The sequence below is a fragment of the Callorhinus ursinus genome, unplaced genomic scaffold (assembly GCF_003265705.2).
Source record: "Callorhinus ursinus isolate GAN/ISIS: 27379988/994484 unplaced genomic scaffold, GSC_fseal_2.0 scaffold10, whole genome shotgun sequence".
Lineage (NCBI taxonomy): Eukaryota > Metazoa > Chordata > Mammalia > Carnivora > Otariidae > Callorhinus > Callorhinus ursinus.
The window spans coordinates 35,860,137-35,887,195 of NW_027397072.1; the positions used below are offsets into that span (position 1 = coordinate 35,860,137).

A 27,059-nucleotide genomic window follows, 5' to 3' on the forward strand; every position below is an offset into this window, starting at 1 on the left:
GCGGGGGCACGGAGGCGCGGCGGCGGCGGGGGTCCCGGGCGCTCCCGGCCGCCCCAGCCTCCATCGCGGCTCCCCGCGCGCTCATTGGCCTAGGCGCGGCGACCACCCGGGGAGGCGTCCCCTGCGGCCTTGCCCCCCCCCACCCCCGGCGCAAGCCCGGGAAGGGGCGGAGGGAGGTGGCCCCGCCCCGCGCGGCCCAGCCCCCGGACGGAGCCTGGCGCACAGCCACCGCCGCCCCGCGGGTCCCAGTGAGGCCGCGCGGTCGGCGATTTCACCCAACTGCCCGTGCAGGGTGGGGGCTGAGTGGCTGGGGAAGGGGCCGGGGACCGGAGAGGAAGGGAGCCGCAGCATCGCTCTCTGCGAGGAGTCCGGGCTCCAGACTCCTGGCTGAGGGGTGCGGAGCCTGCCACTGCCGCTCACCGCCCCGCGGGCCAGCGCAGAGCCGGCCTTCGGGGGATCGGGGAAGCCCTCTCGCCCCGGGGTATTTCCCACACCATCAGGTCTCCGCTCGCGACTGAACTTGGCCCTGGTCTGGCCCCCGCCGAAAACGAAAAAGTTGGTACCCAAAGTTATCCACTTCCGGAAGCCCACGTGCGCTCCAGGCTTTTGGAGGGAGTGTGGGCTTTAGCATTAGAGACTCCTGATTTTGCCGCTTGACCTTGGTCGAGTCACGGACATGCAGACTCCTCCTCCATACAGAGGTGCTGGTGCCCGCCTGCCTTTCTGCCTGTGGGAAAGAGCTGAACGGATGCCAAGTGCAACGCGAGGGCAGTGCACAGGAGCGCTAATTCGTTTGTGGATCGCTGTCTTCCTGCCTGGGGGCACTGGGTAGGAAAGGAAGAAAGGAAGGGGAGGGGAGGGGGCGTAGCAGGGCGGAGCCCGGGATCCTTCAAGTTCCCGAACTCCGGGACTTGAGGGCGGGAGCCGTGGCTCTCTGCTGCCCTCCCGCGGGCGTTGCGCTCTGCAGGTGAACTCGCCAGCCGCGGGCTTAGAGGGCGGGAAGCGCGCGGGCTGCTTCGAACAAGTTCTTTAGTTCTCCTGCCGCCGTAGTGGAGAGGGAGATCCAGCCCCGCTCCACGCCTGTTTGGACCTAGGACCTGAACGCTAGTAGCTTCCACGTATGAGCCTCTGCTACCCACTCGGTTATTCGTTCAACAAATACTGAACATATACTGCGCCCCAGGCACAGAGCTCGGGGGTGCCCGAGTGGGGCAGGAAACAGCCGCGTGTGTGGACGAGGGCCCTTCTGGAGCTGGCATACAGGAGCCAAGCCTTTGGGTTTACTCGTAATCCCTAAGGGCTGCCCCAGTGGGCATTTCTCGTCCCCATTTTACAATTAAGGAAACGCACCGAGACCTAGAGGGTGGACTGGGGCAGGGGCACAGGTGCAGCCCAGGCCTCCTGGATTCCAGAGCAGATACTGGCCCAGCATACTGCACAGTTTCCAGTGGAAATGGATGGGAGAGAGGCTGCTGGGTTTCTTCTGGCCTGTGCAGTTCAACCTCAGTATTTAACACAACTGGTTAAAAGTCTGAGTTATTGGAGATGTTTTTAAAGAACTGCAAATGCACAGCTTTCAATTGCATTTAGTGGGCATGCGGTGAGTTTCCACTGACCAAGAGTTCTAAGCAGAGACGCTAATGATCGCCAGAGAGCACAGCTCTTTTGGAGCACATGAGTCGCTAAAGTGTTAAGTCTAGAAAGGCTCAAGACCCTCCTGTACTCTAATTTACACACTTATGTGCTGAGTAAAATCTAGCCTGTGTCCCAGCTAGTTGCCACCAATCCTCAATCAGTGGTCTGGTTAAGAGTACATTAACCGCTCTAAGCCTGTTTCCTAAAATGGGGATGACAAGCCAACATCTCCAAGGGCTTGTAAAGGTTCAGGTGAGACAAGGGCTGGCCTATGTCACAGGCTCTGATGGCCCCTTATGATGTGTTCTTGGAGCTGGGTATGTTCAGGGTGCCAGATGTGAGATAGATGGGGGGACAGAGAACTGAGCAAGCAAAGGAAGCCATATGAAGGGTCCTCCTGAGGCTGGTCCACCCATGCTCTCCTGCCTCAGTTTCCCCTGGTGCTCCTGAGCATCTTCCCTGGGAAAGCTTAAATGACTGGTCATAAACACTGAGCTATAAATGAGACATCGATCCCCTGGCTCTGCGGCGTAAAATATTAACGATGCCTAAGTGGATACCAGGGATGAGAGCAGAACGTCCGCTCGGCATTAGCAGCCTGGGCCATGGGCCTAATGGATGGGAAGCTGACTCCCCCGCTCACTCACTAGCTTGGGGCTTGCCAGCTCTGGGGCCAACCAGGTCCACTGAGGCTGGGCCGATGGCCCCATCACACTCCCTGCTTCCACAGGACCTGGACAGGGAAGCTGGCAGATAAGCCCCCAGACCCTATACATCCTCCCCACACCCATGAAGTACCAGGCCAGGCCTTTCCCAGCTGCCTGTAGCTCCTCTCGCAGCTCCCAGCTGCCCCCTCCCTAACATCTCCCAAGTGCCTCCTGTGGCGGGGAAGCATGCTGGCTGTTGACAGTGATCCCTGCCAGCTCCCTGCCTTGGGGGAGGGGCACATACAGAGAAATCTCTGCGGCACAGGGTACTGAGGACCGCCACAGAAGTAGGGAAGGACGAGGGGCAATGTGGGGGGAGCAGCTTGTTCTACCCCAAGTGATAGTAGAAGGCTGGGGAACTCTGAGCCCTCACTTGGAAGACTTCAGGATGTCTGGGAGGCTCTGGGAGGCCCTGGTGTCCTGGTTTAGGAAGTTTTTAGATCTCCAGCTGTTTTGGGCTGGTCTGGGGCACACCTCGAACCTAGCCTTGCATCCCACACCTGAGATCCTGGTCTTCCTATGCCTGGAATATTGATACCACTCCAGTTCTGCCTCCAGGAAGCCTCCCCAGATTATGCCAGCCCTGCATCAACCCCCTTCTCCTCAGAACCGCCATGGCCTCCGCTGCCTGGACCCCGCTGTCCTGCATTGTGTTTTGCCTGTCTGCCCAGACATTTTCCATGTCACCCCATGCTTCTCCTCTCTCACCATAGCTGCGCTGTCAGCTCCTGTGGGTTGGGACCCTGTCCATTTGACCAGTATTAATTGGGTGCCCCAGCCCACGACTGACCACCTAGCTGCCCGAGGATTTCAAAAGGTCTTTTGACTTTTAAGGGAGGGACTGGGCCACACACATGCTCTTTGAGGGACCCATGCCCAGCCAACAGCTCAGCAAGTTGTTCCTGTCTCAACTCTCCTGGAGGGCAGGCCACCCTTGGTTCTAGTGCATTCTACTGGGCAGAACAGTCATTATTCAATTTATTTCTCCTCATATTTCATAGGAACCAGACAAGAATGTCCACAAGTGGAATTCCACACCCCAAAGAAATGCCTCTAGGACTCTTCCCCATGGATGTCCCCAAGGCTCCTCAAATGTGGTGCATTCAAAGCTAAACTGTCAACCTTCCCCCAAACCTGCCTTAGCTGGTCAAGCCAAAACCCTGGCTTAGGGGGCGCCTGGGTGGCTCAGTCGTTAAGCATCTGTCTTCGGCTCAGGTCATGGTCCCAGGGTCCTGGGATCGAGCCCCGCATTGGGCTCCCTGCTCCGTGGGAAGCCTGCTTCTCCCTCTGCCTGCCGCTCCCCCTGCTTGTGTTCCCTCTCTCGCTGTGTCTCTCTCTGTCAGATAAATAAAATCAAAAACAAAAAACAAACAAACAAAAAAAACCCTGGCTTAGCCTGGAATTTTACTGTCCCACTCCTGCCCAGTTTACCAACAAACTCTGGCACTGTGTCTCTTTCTCATCCCTCTCAGCTCCACTGCCACCAGCCCGGCCATGCCATGGTCCCTTCCTCCTGGACTCCTGACATCAACTGCCAGCAACTCTCCATTCCGCCATCCTCCTGTCTCCCCCCCTTTCAGCAGCCAGGGTGGTCACCTCAAGATGGACATCAGAACCTGTTCTCCCCTTGCTTAAAACCTCTAGTGGCTGGCTGACTCAACACTGGTTGTGTTTGTCTGCTTGGCGTTCCTCTCCCTGATTTGGTGACAGCCCTCCGATTTCCTTTGTGGAGCCCCCTGCCCCTGCTGGCCTCGGTCCAGTGATTTTGGAGGTTTGGGGATATAACTAGTCAGCCAACACCAATTCCTCTTTGCCCACTGCATACCACCCCTCCACTGCCATAGTGATTGGTTCAGGGGTGGATACCAGCTGGGAGCCAGGACAGTGAGGGACCTTCATGACTGGCTCTGGGACAAGCAGGAGAGAGGCACTCTTGTTCACTGTGGCAGCTAAATGGCCACCCTGCCACCATGTGGGGACAGAAAGCTGGAGAATGAAGTTATTTTTGAGAAAACAAAAGATAAAGAAATAGCTCAAGTCCAGTTCACAATGTTCTATGCCTTGACCCAGCTGTGCCTCATGGCACAGCTAAACCTATGTCTTTCAGTTATATAAGCCAAGAAATCCCCCTATTGTTGCTTAAGCCAATGCGAGTTGGGTTGCTGTTCCTTGCAACCAAAAGGGTCTTAATCAATGCAAACCCCATTACTCATAGAACAAAGACCAAAATCCTTAATATGGCCCATAAGAGCAGCTAACATTTACTAAGAACTCACTAGGTACCAGGCACTTCAACACCACTCAGCTTCATTTCTCACAGCTCCCGGTAAGGTAGGATCTTGATAAGAGGAAGAAGTTGAAGCACAGAGTGCTGAATTCTTTGCTTAAGGGCACACGGCTGAATACGCAACATCAGAATTTGAACCCAAACATTCCAATTCCACAGCCTGTGATTTTAATTCAAACCTGCCATGCCCCTCTACACCAGTGTGGTCGGGCCCTTCCTCCTCTCCCTTGCTCACATGTCCCCAGACACACCTGCAGCTACCTGAATAGGCCCAAGACTCTCCCACCTCCAGATCTCTTCGCATGCTCTTCTCTGAGCCATGAATGTTCTTCCTCCTCTTCCTCTTCCGTTTCACCCAGCTAATTAGTGCCTACTTGTCCTTTGGGTCTCAGCTTAAGGGTCACTGCTGCAGAGTATCTTCCCTGACCTGCTCCCCCTTATTAGTCTCTGCTATGCTATGCCCCCCATCCCCTTCCCTCTTTGCAGTTCTCACAATGTGAGTTAGGCTATTTACTTATGTCTTCATTTATTTGTTTCTGTTCTCCCACCAGATTGTAAACTTCCTGAATGTATAAGTTGTACCTGCCTCAACATATTTATAAAATAATTAATGGGATGTCAGATGATGCTTTTCCTTCAATTATTTCAGCTGGGCTGTCCTGGTATCACTAGCAAGAGCACCAGACTAGGAGTCCAAGAGAACCAGGGCCAAGTCCCTAGTTCCAACCCTAAACTGTTGGCAGAGTTGGCCAAGGCACACCATCTCTCTGAGCTTCCCTTTTCTTCTTGTAAAATGGGGTCACTTGGTGAATTTACCTGCCTGTCAAAAAGTGAACTATGAGAATCTGACAAGCTGATGGACAATCTGACAAGCATCCCAAGACAGGCATGCGGGACCCTGTTCCTGGAGATGCCCACTTCCTCAGAGCCAGAAACACCTAGGAAGTGACACCAAAGTAGTCTACTTCTCTTTACCTTATGGCATTGCCCAAGTCTTCCAAACAGACCTCTGGGGTCTGTTTGAACCCATCCACACAGTCTCTTCTCTGGCCCAACTTCAGATGAAATGTGGGAGGTCTGTGGCTACAGGTAACAGAAATCCTCCATTCCTTTAACTTAAACTATAAGGAAATATACCATGTCACACACAGAAGTCCAGCAGGAGGGTGGCTCCAGGGACAATCAGCTCAGATTCAGGGGTATCATTAAGGACCTCGGTTCATGTATCTACCTACACCTCCAGCCTCAAGGCATTAACCTTACTCACAGCCTGTTCCCCTCATGACCACAAGATGGGTGCCTTGTTCCAGACATCACATCCTGACGTGACAATGTCCTGGGAAAGATGGGATCATCTCTTCCTATGTCTCTTTTTTTATAATGAAGAAGACTTACCCATTAAGCGTCTCATGAACACTTCCTCGTGCTTCTTGGCTGGAATTATTTCACATGCCATGCCTAAATATGTTGTTGGCAAGAGGAATGAGACAACCACTATGGGAGAGACCGCTAACTCTCCACCAAAACTCATTCTCCTCTCTCCTACAGTTAAAAAGCCTTAACTAGGCACATGGTTGCCCAGTGGTGACAGCATTTCTCAGACCCCTTTGCAATTAGTTGTGGCCATATGACTAAGTTCTTAACAGTAGAAGAGATGGGTGCTGCTTTGGGGATGGAGGCCTTAAGTCAGGGAGTGAGTCTCCTCGTCATTCTCTCTTCTCTTTTTCTTACTGGCTAGAACCCAGACATGTCAATGACCAGCCTCAGCCATGCAGATTATGACAAGTCTGGAAGGGGAGGAGGGGGTGGAGCCACAGGAAGGAAGGGACTTGGGTCCCTGAATGACCCTCATGGAACAGAACCGCCCACCAAGCTGGATCACTCACGCTGAAATATTAAAGAAGAAAGACATAAACTTAAAAAAAAAAAATCTCTCAAAGAGATGAAGTGAGGTGAGAGCTGGCTATTTTGAAAATAAAGGTAGAAAGGAAGAGGGAGATAAAAGGTAATGAAGCCCTCACAATGTTGGAAAAGCAAACACTTGGACCAAACAGCAGAAATAAGATTGTTGCAGAAAGCATTTTTCAAAGGTCCTTTAAGATTTATCAACCAAACAAAGATGGCCTCAAGCGAGAGACAGAAATGGGTAGAACAAGGAAGCCAAGAAATAAAGCAGCTATGGGAGAACTGTATTCAGAAAAGAACTTTGGCAGTAGTCACTGAACACAGAACTGACTGGAAGAAAATGGACCAGAAAATGACCAAGTCTTTGAGGGAATTACATTGTGGTAGAAGCCAGAAGTCTGGCCCCAAAAAGCCTGTGAGTAATCGAGACCCACAGTAACTCTTGGCCTTCCCATATTGCACTAGTGGAAAACTTGGAAAGCTCTATGGTCCCAGAGGAGGACACACTTCCCAATGTCTACTTCAAATGTGGCCTAGAGGGAAATGGACAGGGACTGGAGGGCAAGGCTGGAGCTGTGGAGGACAGGGGGCAAGGTGGTAGACCCAGAGAACAGAACAAAGGTAGCTAGTTAAGCTTTCTCCTTCCACTGCAGGGTGGATAGCCCAAGAATCCTCACTAGCCAAATCCACATGTTTTCTGAATTCAGATCTGAGAGTTATTTTAGTAAGTTCTGGTCATGAGTAGTATAATGTATCATCCAAATCTATCAGATTCCTGAGTTTTGGATAACAAGTATGAGAACTCATGAGTGAAAGGTATTAGAAAATTATCTGAATTCAGTTCCAAAGTTTCGATAGGAAGGAGTTGGCAGAGCCACAAGGTGGATGGCACCTGAGCCCTGAATGTCTGCATGGAGTGGAGCCACTCACCAACCTGAACACACCTCAGGATGCTCACAGGAGAGAGAAATAAACTTTGTCCTTAGGCCACTGAGTTTTAAGAGTCTCATTGCTACAACACCTGATCTAACTAATTAATGCAAACATGATGGCTCAGATCAATCAGGACCACCTCCAGGGGGAGGGAGAAGGCCCAGTTCTACTTGTGGCTGAAGGAGGAAGGGAGACACCTGAACCCGGGGCTAGAACCAGAGCTCTCTAAAGAGGGATAAAGTAAGGCGTAGATTGGGGCAGAGAAGCTACAGTTTCTTCACTGATACTCCTCTCTTATAGTATCTAGGCCCAAGGCCCAAAGTCTCATCCCTCTACCCACCAAGTAAAGAGATATCAAGTAAAGAGAGTCCACTTCCTCCAACGCAGGGCTTTAAAAAGGCTTCAGACTGTGTCTCACCAGCCTCTACTGATGCTCTCTCCTTGGGTGGGGCTTAGACAAGTCAATGCCTCAAATATTTAGGGAGCCCTCACTCTGTGGGTAGTCCTGGTGAGTGTTCTACAGAGTCAGTTTCTTGTGGAGATCTTTCTTAGACGGGCTATTAGAAAAGTTCCTCGAGTTTGAGAATATTCACTGCTCTTGACTGAGCCAGGTATCTGCTAGATGCTTTACAAGAATTACCTGGTTTCGTCTTCATGTTGACCCTAATTATGGAGGAAATAACACCATTTACCCCTGTGGCAGAGACTTTTCGTTGCATAGACTTAGGATCTGTTCTTCCCTTCTTTCTCTCTAACAGAATCTTAATTTTGTAGGGGGCAACAATGTGCCCTGCTGAAAAACTATGTTTCCCAGCTTTCTTTGTGGCTAGAGAGGGCCATATGACACAGTTTGGGCCGATGAGATATAAGCGGAAGCCATTGGGTGGGGCGCCTAAGAAACTACCTTAAAGGGAGTGGGAGAGACTCAGTGGCATATGCCCTTTTGTCATTTCTCTCCACTCCTTTCTGGAATGGGTTATGGTGGCTATACCTGGAGCCATGAGAGAAGGACACAGGCTCCTGAATTATGATGACTTGAGCTGCCAAACTAAACCTAACAGATACCTACCTCTGGATTTGTCATTGCTTGAGAAAACTAAACCCTGGTCTCATTTAAGTCACCATTACTTAGGTTTTCTGTTCCATGAAGCTGAGGAGAAACTGAGGCTTAAGAGATGTACACCAAGTGCTCACCATGTAAGAGGCAAAGCTGGTTTTGAATGTACTGTGAAGACAGTGCCACAGAGAGATGGGTGGTGTGCCTCACAACCCCTTCCTCCCCATTCACCTCCTGTGCTGACCACATTGGCTCTTTGGGGCTCCTGCCTTGCCTGATGTCTGCCTGCTCCTTGCCAGTTGCCAGTCTTGTGACTGGGAGCTTCCTTCTAAATGTTCAATCTCCAACTGAGGGCTCCAGCTGTTTGTTCTACTGCTCTCCTCACCAACTCTATGTTGCTCCACCTTCCAGCCCAATGGTTGGGCTGGTTTTCTTAGCTCCAGTCCTCACCAGAGCTCCTCTGCCTAGCTTTCTGCCTTTTCTCTCTGGCCCTGCTGCTTCAAGAACAAGCCTGGAGGCAGAGAAGGCCATGATGAGGACGGGGAAGAGCTTGGGTGAAAGGTGAAGTTTGCCTGCACCCAGGTAGAGGCTGAAGGACCGGAAAGGAGGGAACCTCATTGAGAGAAATGAAGGAAGCTGACAGATTCTGCATATTCCAAATGCAGCCTGGGAAGAAAAGCTATAGTTTTTAGGGCTCTGCTCCTACAGTGATTTTCTCATAACTTATAACAATAACTTTTTTTCGAAGATTTATTTTAGAGAAAGAGAGAGAGCGCGTGCATGAGCGGAAGGGGCAGAGGGAGAGGGAGAGAGAATCTGAAGCAGACTCCATGCTGATCGTGAAGCCCAATATGGGGCTCGATCTCATGAGCCTGAGATCATGACCTGAGCCAAAACCGAGAGTTGAATGCTTAACTGACGCAAGTGTCTATATAACAAAACATTTTTTGAAATATTTAGATTGGGGGCTCCTGGGTGGCTCAATTGTTAAGCGTCTGCCTTCGGCTCAGGTCATGATCCCAGGGTCCTGGAATCGAGCCCCGCATTGGGCTCCCTGCTCAGCGTTCCTGCTGAGCTTCCCTCTTCTTCTTATAGATTCACTTGGTGAATTTACCTGCCTGTCAAAAAGTGAACTATGAGAATCTGACAAGCTGATGGACAATCTGACAAGCATCCCAAGACAGGCATGCGGGACCCTGTTCCTGGAGATGCCCACTTCCTCAGAGCCAGAAACACCTAGGAAGTGACACCAAAGTAGTCTACTTCTCTTTACCTATGGTATTGCCCAAGTCTTCCAATCAAACAGACCTCTGGGGTCTGTTTGAACCCATCCACACAGTCTCTTCTCTGGCCCAACTTCAGATGAAATGTGGGAGGTCTGTGGCTACAGGTGAGAGAAATCCTCCATTCCTTTAACTTTAATCCTCCCACTCTCCCTGCTTGTGTTCCCACTTACAATGTCTCTCTCTCTCTCTCTGTGTCAAATAAATAAATAAAATCTTAAAATATAAAATAAAATATTGAGATTGTTTTTAAATGACAGTATAGCATATTGGTTAATAGCACAGGCTTTGAAGACAGACTGCCTGGGTTCAAATCCTGGCTCTTCCACTTATTAGCCATGTGACCCGGGGCAAGTAACTTAGCCTCAACAAGACTCAGTTTCTACAACTATAAATGGGAATGATAATACCTATGTCACAAAGTGAGTATGAGGGTAAAATAAATTAGTACATGTAAAGCACTTAGAACAGTGACTTTCCTTGAGGTATTCAATAGGGGCTGAAGCTTCTGTTATTATCACAGAGAAAGGATTCATTGTATAGCCTATCAACACTCAGAGACCAAGCAAGAACATAGGTGAATTTGAACACATCTGTGTTTTTATTTTATTTTTTTTAATTTTTAAAAGATTTTATTTATTTATTTGACGGAGAGAGGGAGAGAGCACAAGCAGGGGGATCAGTAGAAGGAGAAGGAGAAGCAGGCTTCCTGCCAAGCAGGGAACCCGATGTGGGGCTCGATCCCAGGACCCTGGGATCATGACCTGAGCCGAAAGCAGATGCTTAACCATCTGAGCCACCCAGGCACCTTACATCTGTGTTTTTAACTATACAAATGATATTACCTCTCTCAGCCCTGTTGAGCACAGAAAAGGAAGATTCCAATTATGATGAAGTAGCTGGCATCAAACTTACCTTACCAATGGAAACAAGTATAAAATCTGGAAAAAACATGTAAAGCAACTATATGTGGGCACTGGACATCAATTAACATAGGACAATGACCGCTGAGAATCACACTAAACGATCCCCACATTCATTTCTTTTTTATTCCTGAGCATATTTTCCAAAATGCTGAGCAGCAAAACCTCCTAGCACTGGTGGTCACACTGGATGGAGGAAATAGAGATCGGACTTCAGGACTGCTAAGGTGGCCATGATTTGAGAGGGCAGGTGTCTGGAAATGAAGAAGCCACAGAGAAGGAGCAGCCCCCAAAATCTATGAAAATATCCCTTGGGTTCTTGGTCAATTGTTAGGCTGTTCATGAGCAGACAGAAACTCCAGGAGGGCTTGCAGAGAATAGTGGCTCAGGGAAATAAAAGCTGAACAGAGATTTCAGAAACTCATATAACTCTGAGGAAGTATTGAAGGTTGAGCCCAGCCAATTCACTGGTGAACAACTTAGGCTTTCTGTCGAGGTCCCAGAAAGGCCACATTTTAGGATTAAGACAATGACTTAAGAGAAGAGCTACACTCTATACATAAGAAAAAAGCCGAAATAGACATATTTTAACAAAGCCTAAATGCAAGCTTTCATAGGATGAGTGTAGTTTGCCAGGAGGTTAACTGCCTACCAAAACAAAATTCAACACTCTTTCGAGGGAGAGAAGCTAACCCAGAGCCCCTACAACATAACATTCACATGCATAACAAGCACATCATTCAGCAATCAAAGTATTAGACATGTGAAGAAAGAAAAGTGGCTGATCATGAACTTAATAGAAACATACAGATATGACTGAGATTTTGGAGTTAGCAGATAAGGACTTCAAAACAACTATAATTAGTATGTTTCCAAAAATAAAAAAGGAAACAGACAAAATGAATGAAAAGATGAAGCTTAAATTTTAACAGAGAATTGGAAATTTGCATCATTAGGATTGATCAGGGAAGCAGAACCACTATGACTGGTATAGGATACAGATACAGGCAGACAGTGATAGAGAATAAAGGCTTTATTATAAGAATGGGAACTTACTCAATTGGGGGAGCTGAGTAAGAAGTCCCTGGAAGGCTATCGCCCCTACATATGCCTGAAGTTGCTGTAGTTCAACAGGACAAGAATATAGAGGAAAAGCCTGGATACGAAGTGAGAAAAAGTGAGAACAAGCTGGAACCCACATCTGTCTCTCACTGCCTCCAACCCTGACAACACAGGTGCCCTGCCAAAGAAGCAGACACCATCTACCACATATGCTTGACCAGTGTTCAGTGAAAAATTGCAAGACATGCCAAGAAACAAGAAAATGTGACTCATGCTTAAGAAAAAAAAAAAACGGTCAATAGAAACTGTCTCTGAGTATCGCTAGATGTTGGGTTTAGCAGATAAAGACCTCAAAGCAGCTATTGTAAATATTTTCAAAGAATTAAGGAAGACCATATTTAAAGACTTAAAAGAAAGTGTGACCAGTGACTTAGTGAATGAAGAATCTCAATATAGTGGCAGAAAATATAAAAGAAGTAAATGAAAGTCCTGGAGATGAAAAGTGAAATAACTGAAATTTTAAAATTCATTAGGGGGACTCAACAGCAGATACGAGTTAGCAGAAAAAAGAATCAGTAACCTTGAAGATAGATCAATAGAAATTATTCAATTGAAGAACAAAGAGAAAAAAACAGAAGAAAACTGAAATGAGTCTCAGATACCTGTAGGTCAATATTAAATATACCAGTATAGGGGCACCTGGGTGGCTCAGTTGGTTAAGTGTCTGCCTTCAGCTCCAGTCATGATCCCAGGTCCTGGGATATTAATATTTTAAAAATAAATAAATAGATAAATAAATAAATAATTCAACATAAATGTGATGAGAGTCCCAGAAGAACAGAAGAGAGTAAGAGAGAAGCAAAGAAAACCTTTGAAGAAATAATAGCCAAAATTCCCAAATTTGATGAAAAACATAAATCTCTAGATACAAGAAGGTCAAAAAACTCCAAAAATGATAAACATGAAGATATCCCCACCTATACACATCATAGTCAAACAGTTAAAATACAAAGACAAAGAGAAAATCTTGAAAGCAGGAAGAGGAAAATGACACATCACATACTGGGAACAATATCATTATTAGCTGTCTTCCCATCGGAAATAATGGAAATAGGGGCCCCTGGGTGGCTTAATCGGTTAAATGTCTGCCTTTGGGTCAGGTCATGATCCCAGGGTCCTGGGATCGAGCCCCATGTTGGGCTCCCTGCTCAGTGGGGAGGCTGCTTCTCCCCCTCCCTCTGCCTGCTGTTCCCCCCTGCTTGTGCCCTCTCTCTCTGGTCAAATGGATGAATTAAATCTTAAAAAAAAAAAAAGAAAGAAAGAATGGAAATAGCCGGAAAGCAGTAGAATGACATACTCAAGGTGCCGGAAGAAAAAAAAGGAAACCCTATCAACCAAAAATTCTTTATCTAGCTAAAACCGTCCTTCAAAAATGAAAACAAAATAAAGACATTCCCAGATAAACAAAGAGAGTTCATTGCTAGCAGACTTGCCTTGTAAGAAATATTAAAGGAAGTCCTTCAGGCTGAAAAGAAGAAATTCAAATCCACAGGGGGGAAAAAAAGTGTGCCAACAATTTAAATTCTGTGAATAAATTTAAACGATTGAGTAAGGGGGTGCCCGGGTGGCTCAGTCTGTTGAGTGTCTGACTTGATTTTGGCTCAGGTCATGATCTCAGGGTTATGGGATCGAGCCCCACATTGGGCTCTGCACTCAGTGGGGAGTCTGCTTGTCCTTCTCCCTCCCCCTCTGCTCCTCCTCCCTCAAATAAATAAAATATTTTTTAAAAGACTGAGTAAATATAACTTTTTCTTGTTTGTACTCTTAATTTCTTTAAAAGATATGTTTGCATAAACCAATATTTATAACACTGTATGCTTTGGCTTATAACACATATGACTATAATATATGTGATGATGACAGCATATAGGAGGAGAGAAAAGAAGAAAATATATTGGAGGAAAGTTTTTATATTTTACTGGAACTAAGTTAATAATATTCTCAAGTAAATTGTTATAAATTAAAATGTATATAATAATCCCTAAAAGATCCACTAAGCAAGTAAGTCAAAATAATGCAGCATTAAAAATCAACAGAAGAATTAAGATGGTATAAAATATGTGTTTAACACAACAGATGGCAGTGAAGGAGGAACAGAGAGCAAAAAAGAGACAAATAGTAAACAAGTAGCAAAATGGCAGATGGAAATCCAACCACATCAATAATTACAGTAAATGTGAATGGACTATAATTGAATGTCAGAGAAAAAAAATCCAGAAAAGAATATAAGGAAGATGTGGGATAAAGTAAATAAGTCCAACAAATGTGTAATTGGAGTTCCAGAAGAAGCAGAGAGAAAGAAACAGAATCAGAAAGCCCAACAAATGTGTAATTGGTGGTCCAGAAGAAGCAGAGAAAAAGAAACAGAATCAGAAAGTCCAACAAATGTGTAATTGGAGTTCCAGAAGAAGCAGAGAGAAAGAAACAGAATCAGAAAGCCCAACAAATGTGTAATTGGAATCCCAGAAGAAGCAGAGAGAGAGCAAGAGACTGAAGAATCAATCATTTGAAGAAGCAATGGCAAAAAAATTTCCAAAACAGATGAAAGATATCAAACCACTTTATCAACCAGCTCAACAAAACCAGGATATAGGATAAATACAAAGAAAACCTGCTGGCTGCATGGCAGATGGATCCTGGCCGCCCTGGGCTTGACCGGAGGACAGACACACGGGGCCCCAAAGTGAGCACCCTGGTCTCCTCTCAGCACAAACATTTTTACCAAAAGAATAGACTCTGGGGGCCAAATTTCCAAAAGATGTATGAGAAGCTGGGTCTGTGCAGCTTCCCATTACAGCCTAAAGCACAAGGAGACAGAGGACTTAGAGACGGACTCACACAAGACAGGATATTTCGTTTTCGCACAATCGTACATGCAACGTCACATGCATTGTTTCCTTTGAGTCTTAAAACCTGGAAGACAGCCAGGGATGTCATTATGATTCCCAATGAACAGATAGGAACAGTAGAGGCCCTGGGCGGGGCAAAATTTGTTTAACCTCATCTGACTAGCACTTCCCAAACGTAGTTGACCCCAGGATCTGTGATCCCACGACATACGCTACTGTCCCTCAGGCCACACTTGGAGAAGCACTGTTCTAGCACGTCAGCCAGCACATCTCCGTTAGCATGGCCCCAGGGTGAGGCTGAACCAGGAGCGCATGGGTGTTGCTTCTTCATTTCACTGATCTTACTGCTTCTCTTTGATATGGTTGGTTTTCCCCAAATGTTGGGGTGGCTCTCAGGCACCGGGGCACATCTGCATGTAAAGTGCATGGCTCTATCCCGGCAGGGTGGGTGAGGCGCAGTGGGGTGGCTGGTGCCTAGGTGTACCCTCGGCTCGTCTTCTGGGACCAGGCTCCCTGTGCTCCTTAGGCACGGACAGTCACCCCGGGCACTGCCCGGCTTCTTAGGTCCACATGCCGAAACTTAGCTCTGACCTTTGCACCTGTGTGCACAGACAACGGGTCAGCGGAGGGGGCGGGGTTCTCCCCAGATACTCCTACTTCTGCACCCCTTCTGCTCTCTGTGGCCACCACCCAAGTCTGAAAGCCACAGCATCTTCTCCATGCCTTTGCACTATGCTTTCCCCAGTTTCCTCCTTCAGTGTGATCCCACCTGCCTTCTGCCTTTTAGGGACTCCTCACAATTTCTGGCTCACTGAAGTCACCCCTTCCTCATTCTTTTCTGGTTATCTCCTCTGTCCTTCCTGGGAGAACTGGAAGTAGATGTGTGCACTGTGATCACTTGGCCTGGTCTCCCTTACTTGACAGTACCTGCAGGAGCTCAATCCTCGTAGCTGCCTCCACTCTCAGGAGGTGTGCAATAAGTAAGTGTGAAGGTGACATTTGCCAAGCCCTGGAGAGTGCCAGGCCCTGAGCAGAGACGTCCTCTGGATCCTGCTCCACAGTTGTGCCTAGTCTGGTTTGTCCTCTGGTAGGGATGCTCCTGGGTACTGAACAAGGGACCTCATAGAGGCCTGTACCCAGAATACATGGGAAGGGAGAAGCCCTGCACTCCAAATCCCAAAACAGCCACCCTGGCTACTGCATGAACCGCACACACACACCCCCATATACACATTGTTTCCCTGAGATTCTTAGTGGAGGAAATCAACAAGCAAGGAAACCAACAGTCAAAACCTCTGTCGGGAATCCAAGTGAACCAATATAGGCCTTATCTATCTATTTAAACAATGGACTCAGTAGTATCAGATCACCAACAGTGCTGATCTCAGTCAATACTCACTGATCAGCACTTCATCTGGTCCTGGCCTCAGGAACCACTTGTGTGCCCCATGCCCCTCATAGGCCTGGTTTGGGGGAGCCTTTCCAGGGCTTAGGAGAATCAGTGTTTCCCTTGAGTTCTGTACCTCCCCAGGCACCCGTGTCCCGGCCTCTTCTCTCCATCTGACTGCTGAGATTCAGGCTCCCTTGATTGAATTGTCTCAGGCAATGGGATTTATCTGCCCTTAAACCAAACTACAGGAAGAGAAAGGGACAAGAATGACCAGAAATGTGGGCTCAGACTGTTCTCCACCTCACACACCCAAATGGCTTCTTCCACATGGCTCTATTCTTGGCTACTAGAAGCTGCCAGGCCTCTGTGTCACTGTATCTCTGCTCTGGACACAGGGCCATTCACTGTCAAAGGATCTGGATAGGGCTTTCATTGGCCTGGATGGGGCAGGTGCCTGCCCTGGCCAGCAGGTGCTCCTGCTCTGGCTGGGCCCAGCAATGTCCAGGGCCCACATCTAGATCAAGAAGCATGGAGAACTGGGAACCCTCATCCCAACCAGCGGTTAGAACAAGATCAAGGTCACTTTCCAGAACACGGGTAAGTGCTTTTCTGTATAGAATAAACCATAGAAACCTTCTGCAGATACCAGGGCCAAGCTCAGGGGCTGGGCATAGGAGCCAGAGACCTTGCCGTGTGTGTGTGTGCCTGGCTTGGCCCTAGACCACTTCTGCCCAGTCCTTTGGCTTTCAATCCTGTGTATGTGCCAACGACTCCCAACTTTCTCTCTCCAGTCCCAACTGCTAACTGCCTCCTCAACACTTCTCTACTAGGATGTCCTTAAATGTCTCAAACTTAACGTGCTACACTGAGGAACCCCTCCACCACCCCACCACCCACTTACTGCCCCATGCTAGGCCTGCTCCTCCGTTTCCCGCCACAGTGAATGACGGTTCAGCGTTCCCGATGCTCAGGACAAAAACCTTGACCTCACCATTATCTTCAACCGTCTCTCTTTCTCTTACACCCTACCACTCACCTGTCAGCAAATCCTTTCAGTTCCAGCTTCCAGGACCTCCGTCCCCTGCACCCTGCCCCAGCCTGCGTGCCGGATGGCCGCAAAGACCCCGCCACCCGCCTGGCCCCCGTGGGCTTATTTTCCTTCTCGAAGAAGCAGCAGGAGGGCTGGCTCAGAGCAGGAGGCAGCTCCCAGGCTCCCTACATGGCTCTGCTCAAATCCCTGGGCTCCGCCTCCCTCCCACCAAGAGCTGAAGCCTCCCGCAGAGGGCTTCACACAGACCGTCTCCAGCTGCCCTGCCCGTGACCTCTGTGAGCATCTCCGGGTTCCGGTTTCCGCAGACAGCTCTGGCTTTGGCCTGCGCTGTCCCTCCACCTGAAAACCTTTCCCTGAGGCTCTTCTCTCCCCACCTCCTGTCTCTGTTCAAATGTCACACATTCCTTCCAAGCCCTTCCCTGGGCCCTCCGCCCCTGTGTAATCCCTATTCTGTGTAATTTCTGGAGCCCTGTTACTTTCAAATATATAATTCATATATCAATCTCATTTTATAGCCTATAAACTAGAGGGATTTTGATCTTAGATCCTGGCTGCATCCCCAGGGCCCAGGACAGCGCCTGGCAGACAAGCTTGATAGCTTGTTGAGTGAATGCACAGCTGGGTGGCCTTGGCCTGGCCTGGGGCTGGAGGGCAGAGGAGTCCCCGATGTTTACGAGGATCCCCTGTCAGCCCAGGGAACTCACAGGGACTGGGAGCCACAGCCCTGGCGCTCTGGCCCAGAGTCCCTTTGCAGTGGCGGCCGCTGGGCCAAGTCGGGCCACCACAGCCTGGTCCCCTCCTTGCTGCACCTGCCATGGTGACTGCCTCACGGGGCCTGGCCCTCATGGCCATGAGGATTTCACTGGGCAGACCTTCTGCGTGAGGGGAGGGTTAGGTAACTCTTCCCCAGAACCCCTGTGTCCCCCTGACTGGGCCTGGCGGAAGAAGGGAAGAAGAGCTTAGAGTAGTGCTATTAGTAGCCCCCGTCTCCCTGCCAGGGGGACAGGCCCAGGACACTGTCCAGCCCCCAAACTCCCCATGTACCAGCCGGGAGGCCCAGGCCTGGAGACCTGGCTCCCAGAACACACTAAACATCGGTCAGGCTCCACCCCCACACCCAGCCCAGACGGGGGCAGTTTCGGGCCTCAAGTGTGTCCAGAGATCCATTCAGAATTGGCCTTTCCTGCCACCTCAAGCTGCTCCCAGGTCCTCACCCCTGCCCTCCCTGTTCTTCAGCCCTGCAGGGCTCCCTGGGGAGCAGCAGCCCCACCTTCCCGCTCCAGCCTCCGCCCCGCTCAGCCCTGCAACTCAATGACTCCAAGACTCTCTTCCTGACTGCCAACAGCCGGAGGTGGGGCATATGGGCACCCAGCAGGCCCAAGCCCCTCCCGGAAGTGGTCACAGGCAGGGCCTGGAGGCCTGGGTCTGCCACAGAAAAGGGGTGAGCCCCACCCCGCCCTGCAGGGAGGATGGGAGATGGACCAGCCCAGGGACAAAGGCCCTGAGTTGGCATTTTCGGGTTTGCGTTTGGAGACAATTAGGAGCTGAATTATTAAAGACGTGTGAGAGAAGAGGCCGTTTTTAAGAAAGCATGAGTAAGCAGGGCTCTCTCCCGGCCGCACACGGGATCGAAGGCAATCAATTGCCATAATGGCCATAAGTATTTACTCGGCTTAACTGTGAATGTGTGCACCAGCCACGCACTTAACACAGGGGTCCCTGCCTGGCAGACCCCCAGCCGGCCAGCCAGAGGGCTACAGCTCCCCAAGCTCCCCCCCACCCGCCGTGTCCCCTATGGCATGGGCTCCCTAAGGCCGTGGGCTCCGGAGTCTGAAACAGCTGGGCTCGCCTGGCCTGGTCGCCCTAGGCAGGTTGCTCGACCCCCCTGAACCACCGGGACTCATCTGTAAAATGGGCTGCTGAAGCCCACCTCAGGGTTCCCAGTGTGACTCCCAGGGGGGCTGACACTCGGCAAATGCCAGTCCTGCTGGCCCAGGACCTCATGGGAGCAGATGCCAGGGGCCCTGGTCTTACCCTGGGCTCTTACTTATTTGCCACACAGGACAAGGTTAAGCCTCAGAGGTTGGGTGCTCTCAATTATAGCCATCTAAATATGACATGGCTGGTGTGGGGCCACTCTGAGGCTCAGCCTGGAGCCAGGAGCCGGCGCATTTACTACGCACTCATTCCGTGCTGGGCATTCCCGAGTCATGTCTGTAGCTGCCTTAATCCTTGCCACAGCCCAGAGAGGAAAGTTCTATCATCACTCCTCATTTTACAGATCAGGAAACTGAGGCTCAGAGAGGTAAAGTGACTTGCCCTAGGTCACACAGCTGTTAAGTAGCAGAGCCCCTCCGACCCTTTCTAGAAACCTCTGGGCTCCGCTGAGACCCACTCTCTGCCCTCTCCTCCTCCTCCTTGGCACCCCCACCTCCAAGAGGTGTCTTGGCCCCCGGCCAGCAGCCTACATGCCTGAGGACACATCTAAATACCAGCAAAAGTCACGGCCAAAAGAGAACCCGGCTTCTGTTTACTCCTCTACCAGCGACCCCTCTGCCCTGAGATCCTGGCTCTGAGGGGGCCTGCACAGGCCAGGCTGTCCCATGGGTCAGTTGGCCGATCTCTAAGGACCTTCTGATCGTGGACTGAGGATGTTGCTTTAAGAACAGCACCTGGTGTCTTCCCCAGCACACAGGCAGCCTCAAGGCCCACCTTGACCGTAGAGGACGTGTGGATGGTGACTGTGTGCGCACACTCACACGCACGCAAGCACGCGCCTACAGGTGCGGCGAGGCCAGCACTTTGTGGCTTCCGGCCTCCCCACAGGCTCAACTCAACCACTTCCCTTGTGTGTTCAGTGCTTGGAAATGGCTTAGCCGTCCGCGGCATTCTCTACTGCCCCCTCCTCCAAGTGCTGGGACAGAGCCCTCAGCCTCTCTCTCTCTCTCTCTCTGGGCCCCTCAGGCTTCTCAAGCTGGGGCACCAAGACTAAGACAGCTGGGGAGAGTAGAGAAGAGAGCACTGACCTGAGAGTTCCCAGACCTTTATGACCTTGGACAGCTCCCATTTCCTTCCCAGGCCTCAGCTCCCCCATTTGTGCCTTAAGAACTCAGCAGGTCTGAGATGAAGGCCACCGGGGGTGGGGGGTGGGGGAGAGTCTGCCATCATATTTGATTTGTTCTCCCAGACTCAGGGAAGATGGGGAGGGGGTGACTTTGAGATCTTCATGGGCCAGCGGGGGGCAAGGATAAACCAGACCTAGAGCCTTGCTTCTGCTCCCATCCTTCCAGAAGGTGCAGAGCTCTTGGAGCTCCAGGTTTGTCCAGCAGAGGCGGCCGCAAGTCCTGAACAGCTCAAGGCTGGTCCTGAAGCCCAATCATGGCAGGTTCCCAGGTGTGTTTGTGGGGAGGGGTCTGTGGCTAGGGCCCTGCAAGGGAGGGGAGGGCAGAAGGGAAGGTCTCCCAGCTCCTTGTCCCTCCCAGCCTGTGCCAGGCTCAGTAGGCACTTCATGGATGTGTATTGGATGGATGGATGGATGGATGGATGGATGGATGGACAGACAGATGGACAAGCTTTTCCCTAAGCCTCAGGTGCTCCCAGCAGGTGGGGTTGATGGTGATGCTCACCTAGCAGAATCAGTATAAGGATGGCTGAGGGCCCAGGGAGTATGCTCTGCCCAGTGCATTTCCCTCCTCAGCTCCCCCTGCCCCTTGCCCTGGCCACAGCCAGTGCTCAGAAGCCTCTTTGCAAATGGGCTATAAACAAAGACAATGCCCCTGCCTCCAGGCATCCTGGGTATAAGCTCATGCCTTTCCTGGAAGAGTGGGCAGGGAGCCTGCATGTCACCTCAGAGCCATTGGACTGGGATCCCTAAATGCAAGGGGATCATGGGATCCTGGGGTGGCCGTGAATGGTGGATGAGTTGATCCCTAGAACTGAACTAGATGGGCAGCCTCCTGGTCTTGCCGGCTCCATATACACAGGGAAGCTCGAGGCCTAGTGCATAGTCCGGGTTGAATCCCCAAAACTGAGAGTGGTCTTTACCAAATGCCATTTGGTCAGGCACCTGCTATGTGCTGCCCCTGTGGTGATATGACAGGGCCAGTCCTCTGAGGAGGTGACATTTGAACCGAGGCCCGGAGGGGGAGAAAGTCCACTGGTGCAGATGCTCCAGGCAGAGAGGACAGCATGCGCTAACATCCTGCAGAGGAAGAGCAAGGCCCTGGATTTATTTAAGGTTCAAGGGAAACCACTGAAGGCTTTTGGCAGGAGAATGACTTATTTATGTTTGCAAAGCAGCTGAGTGGAGCATGCACTGCAAGGGCCACCTCCCGGGAGAGACCTCAGATCGGAGAGACGGGAATGAGAAAAGGAAGCAAGGAATGAGCAGTAATGAGGACTACCCTCTGGTGCTCTCTGCTGGCATTACTGGATTCTGCTGGGGTTACTGGATTCTGCTGGGGTTACTGGATTAGGGGGCAGGGGAAGGGGTGGGGGTTCTTCCTCCCAATGCTTGCACACTCCATCCCGAGGCTCCCAGCCCTCTCCATCAGCCTGACCTGCCCCCTCCCAGGCTCCTTGCTCCCTACTTGGGGCAGCCCCTCTGTTTGGCAGGGTAGGGGATGATGGTGGCCTTGGTGCTATGAGCTTCCCACCTGGCTGGGGACCCTCCACAGGCAATCACCCAGGTTAGACCCCAGGCTGCTCACGGCTTACTGGTTTCTGCCGACCCTTCCATTCACTGTTGTTTTCTTTTTGAAAACTTAGAGGTGGCATGAGGCTTCCTCCCTCCTGCTGGACTATGTGGGTCAGTACTCCTAAACAAGTGCTTCCTTGGTTGCTCCTTCCTTCCGCTCACTCCCTCACTCATTCACCTGCTCCGAGTTGCACTATTCTGAGGACTGTGTCGTCTAACACTCCCAACTCCATTACCAGGATTGGGGTCACCGCTTAGGCCCAATCTTCAGTTTGGGAGGGACAGCTCTTGGTCACCAGAGTGGGGGCCCCCGGCCTGTGAACTACATCAGGGCTGCACCTTGCTCTGAAGGGCGGTGGGGAGAATGTCCTCCATTGGTCCCAGCCAAGACACCTGCCCTCCCCACCTTGTCCTTGGCCTCTGCCTACCACTCCCCCACTGGAGTCCTCCTTCCACCAGCCAGCCTCAGTCAGGCTTTTATAGGCCCCCTCATGTTTTCCCCCAAATTTGGAAGAGGGCATAAAAATTTCATCTTTCATTTTGCAATGCAAGGGCATTAAAAAAAATTTAAAAATCCTAACTCCCATCTCTCTTCAGCATTATTTCAAAAGGAAATGAAGACGTGAACCACTGAAAGGGAATACAGTTAGTTTACTGAGAGTTCACCACCTGTCTTTCCTCATTTCACTCGGGAAACCTGTACCAGCCTACGGACCGGTGGTCAGGAGCCTGGTCTATCTTGGGAAGCATTCGTGTTAGGTCACTACAGGTAGCCAGCCTCCCCACGTCAGGCACAAGCCCAGGGTGCGGACATGGCCCCTGTCTGCACCTGCCCCCTCATCCACACCCAAGGAGGATGGCTAAAGAAGGCCTTCCTATGTAACAACTAGGATTCACCCCACATTCCTGAGGCCTCTGGGGGTGATCCAAGAAGGCACCATTGCCACCCGAAGGCACACTGAGGCTTAGCGCCTGGGGCCAGCACATCATGGGCAGCAGCAGGGAGGGGAGGCCTGCTGGGGAGAGGGTCCCAGCCTGTCCTGGGCTTAGCTCAGAACATCAGGAGCCAGGATGTGTCCTGGAAGGCAGATGGAAGCCCAGGAACTCCAGATCCCTATGTTCCTCTGCTCCAAAGGTGAGAGGACGTGGAGGCAGGAGGGGAATCGGGAAGGGCTGATTGGCAGGAGAATGCAGAGCTGGTGATTTCAGATTAAAAATGGTCTAGTGCGGCAAACGTGTTGGTTCCTGCTGCCCCCTGGTGGACTTATGGGGAAATACCTGCCAAGAGAGACCCTTTGGCAGCCGGGCAGGGAGGGAGGGAGGCAGGAAGCGGGTGGCCAGGCCAATCCACCAGGCTCTCCAGCCTGTGCGCATCTGCCCAGGAGCCGCAGTTGCTCAGTCATCAAGGTCCTGTTTTCCCTGAGCAGCTCCAGGCCAGCACAAACATTCTCTCCCCTCCTGAAGCATCTGGAAGCTATTCTTGTTTTTCCTCCCCACCATCCCAAATAACCCCCAATCTCCCTCCACCCGAGAGGACGGGGACTTGGGCCCCACAGCATCAGGGGCACCACATACACACCATGCTGGGAAAGAGTTCTGGCACAGGAAGGTGGTGATGGGGCCCGAGGGGGTCCCTGTATATGGGCAGGTGACTACCAATCAGCTTTCTGGGGGTCTCCCCCTGCCCACTTTTCCAGTCAGTGCCCTTTCCACTGACCCTCCCTGTGCATCCCCAGCCACGCCTCTCCTACCCATTCTGATCTGGAGGCAGGCAATGGGGGAGGCCAGGCAGGCAGAGGCGGGGACCTCAGCAGCCCATTATATGTGTCCGGAGAATCCTCCCCACTCAAGCTAAGGAAAAGCATCAAGCTACTCACAGTTGGCTTTTAATGAACTTCACTTCCTTAGCAAGGCCCTGGGGAGAGGTTTGGAAGGCTCTCTGAGTGGTGGGAGGGCGCAGAGTCTTCCAGGACTTGGAGAGGCCGTCCAGGGAAAAGCCGGGAAAAGGCAGGAGGGGGCAGTGGTTCCAAAGGCAGGCCTTGCCCAGGATCCAGGACCCAAAAATGCACCCCAAGCTCCCAGGTCCCTGTGTCTGGTTAAAGAGTTTGGGGGGAATCACAAGATTTACAGTTGGTCCTTGGCCTTGAAAATTGCCCGCTCCTGCTCTTGCCTCCCAGATAAGGAAAGTGAGGCCCAGGAAGGGGGGAATTCCAGCCGTCAGTCACACAGTAAATCCCCATGATCCCAGCCCTGCCACTGAAATCCCGAGGGGTAGCCCTGACCTAGCCCTTTATAGGCTCTGGTAGAACCCTCAAAACCACTATCGTATCTGCTCAGTGGATGAGGAAACAGGTTCCTAGAGACCAAGTAACTTGCCCAAAGTCACACACCAATACACAGCCAGCCAATACCGGAGCCCACGTGGTAGCAAAATGGAGGAGGTAAAAGCCCACCTCACGGGTGCAAGATTTTCATGTGCATCTGACCATCTGACAACAACCTTCTTCATGACCTCATTATTCTTATGATCTTTTTGCAGATGAAGAAACAGAGAGGTTAGAAGCAATTTCCTCCATGCTATGTTGAAGTATTCAAACAAGGAGGCCATTAGACTGGGATGGCTCTAAGGCCTTGGTAGCCTATGGAAGCAAACCCAAACCTAAGCCAGAGTCAAGGAACTTGAATCTGAGAAAACAAAACTTAACAACCAATCACAAACAGCCAACTAGGCTTTCCCAAATAAGGCAACGGCTTAAGCTATCGTCAATCAAATCATGTCCTTGCCTTGCTTCCGTATATTCTTTTAAACCCTCCCCCGACCCATGCGTGCAGTGCTCCCAACTCCTGGATTCAAATCGATGTATGCTCATATAAGCTTGACAATTGTAGTGTGCCTCAGTTTACCTTTTAACAGTTCCAGTGTCAGAAGTGGAATCCAAAGGAGACCCTGATGGGCCCTGGGAGCACCTGCTGAGCCCTTTGTGCTCACTGCTTTCTCCCTGCACCTGAATGAAGGTCAGGGTTAAGCCCCTCGCAGATAACTGAGCTTTGCAGCTTTTGCCTTATAAGCTCTCCGACTTCATTTTAGCATTTATTTAACCAGACTGGGTCCAACTTAAACATTATGAGCTCTCCAACTTCAATCAGACTGGATCTTGACTGAAACAGGACTGAGCCCAGGGTGAGGCCTCGGGTAAGTACAATTTTGTTTTAAAGGAAGGAGAGGAGAAAACAGGTTGCTTCAAATCCAGAAAGTCTAGGACTCCTCCATTTAGGACTCTGTGCATGAAAATCATGGGCCCAGACCCAGATTTGTCTGAACAAGTGGGTTAAGCTTACCAGAGATAATCTTGAATTATGATGGCCACAGTGGAGAAATTTTAACATAAATAAACGTATCCATTTATGAGATGCCCTGGAGAAGAAAGGGTCCCAAACTTCCCCAAAACAGTGGGATGCATTTTTGATTGGTATGCAGAAGCTTCTAAGACTAACTTAATCAAAAGAGTCCCTTCTAAAGAGTTAACATTGCCAGGAATATTTCCTGTTTGTCCCAACTCAAACCTGATGATAAGATATTTGAAGGGATTTTTTAAGAGGACGTCTACGGACAGAAGTTGGTGAAATTGGAGACCTATATTCAGAACCTGACAGGAACTTTTTAAAGGCCTTCTAAGCTAAAAGGGAAGGACAACAACCTGAAGACTTTGTGAAACAACATTCCAAAGACAGCTCTAAATCTAGAATGTAGGAATCTTTTGAGTTCCATCTTAGTTGGAAACCTTTTCCCTGATATAAAGAAGTGAATTGAACATAACGTGGCTGGCTGGGGGGGGGGGGCGGGCAGCCCCTTGATATCATTCAGACTGCAATCCAACTTGTCAACAAATTTACAAGAACAGAAATGCAGCTCTTGAAGCAATTCAAAGCCCATCTATCCTTTTTACCAATCCCCACAGAGTAGGGCACAGAGCACCGGTTACCAGTCCTGCTTAGAGGACTCTAAACACTTCTGTCCACGGCATCTTAGCATCAGAGTCGCCAGTGAAAGCACATACCAGCCAAGCATTGGATGGAACAACACTTCACTCAGAGAGAGAAGAGGCAGAGCAAGATCAGCTTCCAGAGTGAACATCAATCCCCCGTGGCTAGCAGCTCTCCCCTGATGGCTCACACGGGGCCGCTGACCTAGGAGCACCCCTCTCCTGCTGCAATGGACAAACCTTGCCCCTCCCTGCAGAGGACAGATAGAACCCTGGCTTGTCCAGGTACCAAATGGGGCACACACTTTAAGCAGAGACAAAAGAATATTCAGAAAGGTAAACAAGGAGGGATATGCCCACAAAAGGTGGTAAGCCCAACACAGGCCATGTGGGCTTTTTACCTCTTAGTAAGGAAGTGTTCCAGGCCTGAGGCCCTCTCTTAAGGGGTGAAGTGGTGGTCCAAGCCTGTGGGGCATGAGACTGCCTTTCCCAACAGTTTCCAAATAAGATAAAATACTGAGCATTCATTACTGAACCTAGGTTTGTCTCCCTTTGGCTTCTTAATACAGACCAACTAAAGAGACTTCTGTCACTCAACATGTTTTGTGCCATGTGGAAAAATTAACTCTGAGGAAGAGTATGCTCCTAGAAATTATGAAACGTATTAAGAAGTTTGCCAGTCTATAGAGTGCTGGTGTAATAGTCCACAACTCCTCGCTCCTTAGTTTCACTAGAAATCAGGGTTCCCAAGGGTTAAAAAGTCTAACCCGATATATGTAATCAAAACTACTAGACATAATGAGACAACTCTGCCCGCAAGGGAAGTAGGATGTATTTGTGGTAAAAAAAAAAAAAAAAGGCATAAAGTATGGAAATGCATTTTTGTTAAGGGAAAACGGAGTTATTGTGCCCTACAGGAGAGCAACGGGTTGTTTCAGAACGAGAAGGGGGAGAATAAAGGACAAAACTAAATGGATCTGGAAAGTGGGAGGAGAGGAAAATCTAAGGTGGTCCAGGTGGCTAACATTGAATGGATTTTTTAGAAGGGTTTTAAAAATAAGCTTTAATATCAATAGTATGCCTACGCATAATTAAAATGTAATTCTCTTTCATTTGTTAAAAAACAAAGTATTCTTAGACGATTGGTCTGCTCTTGATAAGAGATTATGAAAGGTTTTCCTTCACCTTTGGATAATCCACCTGGAAAGGAAAGATTGTGTTTTACCAAAGTAATTTCT

The 27,059-nt window shown here is 50.0% G+C and overlaps 1 protein-coding gene across 2 annotated transcripts in view; it reads right to left on the reverse strand.

The window, feature by feature from the left end:
• Window positions 1-27,059, reverse strand: part of KCNIP3 (potassium voltage-gated channel interacting protein 3) — a 79,611-nt gene that overhangs the window by 26,260 nt on the left and 26,292 nt on the right. The gene's annotated exons all lie outside the window — the stretch shown is intronic.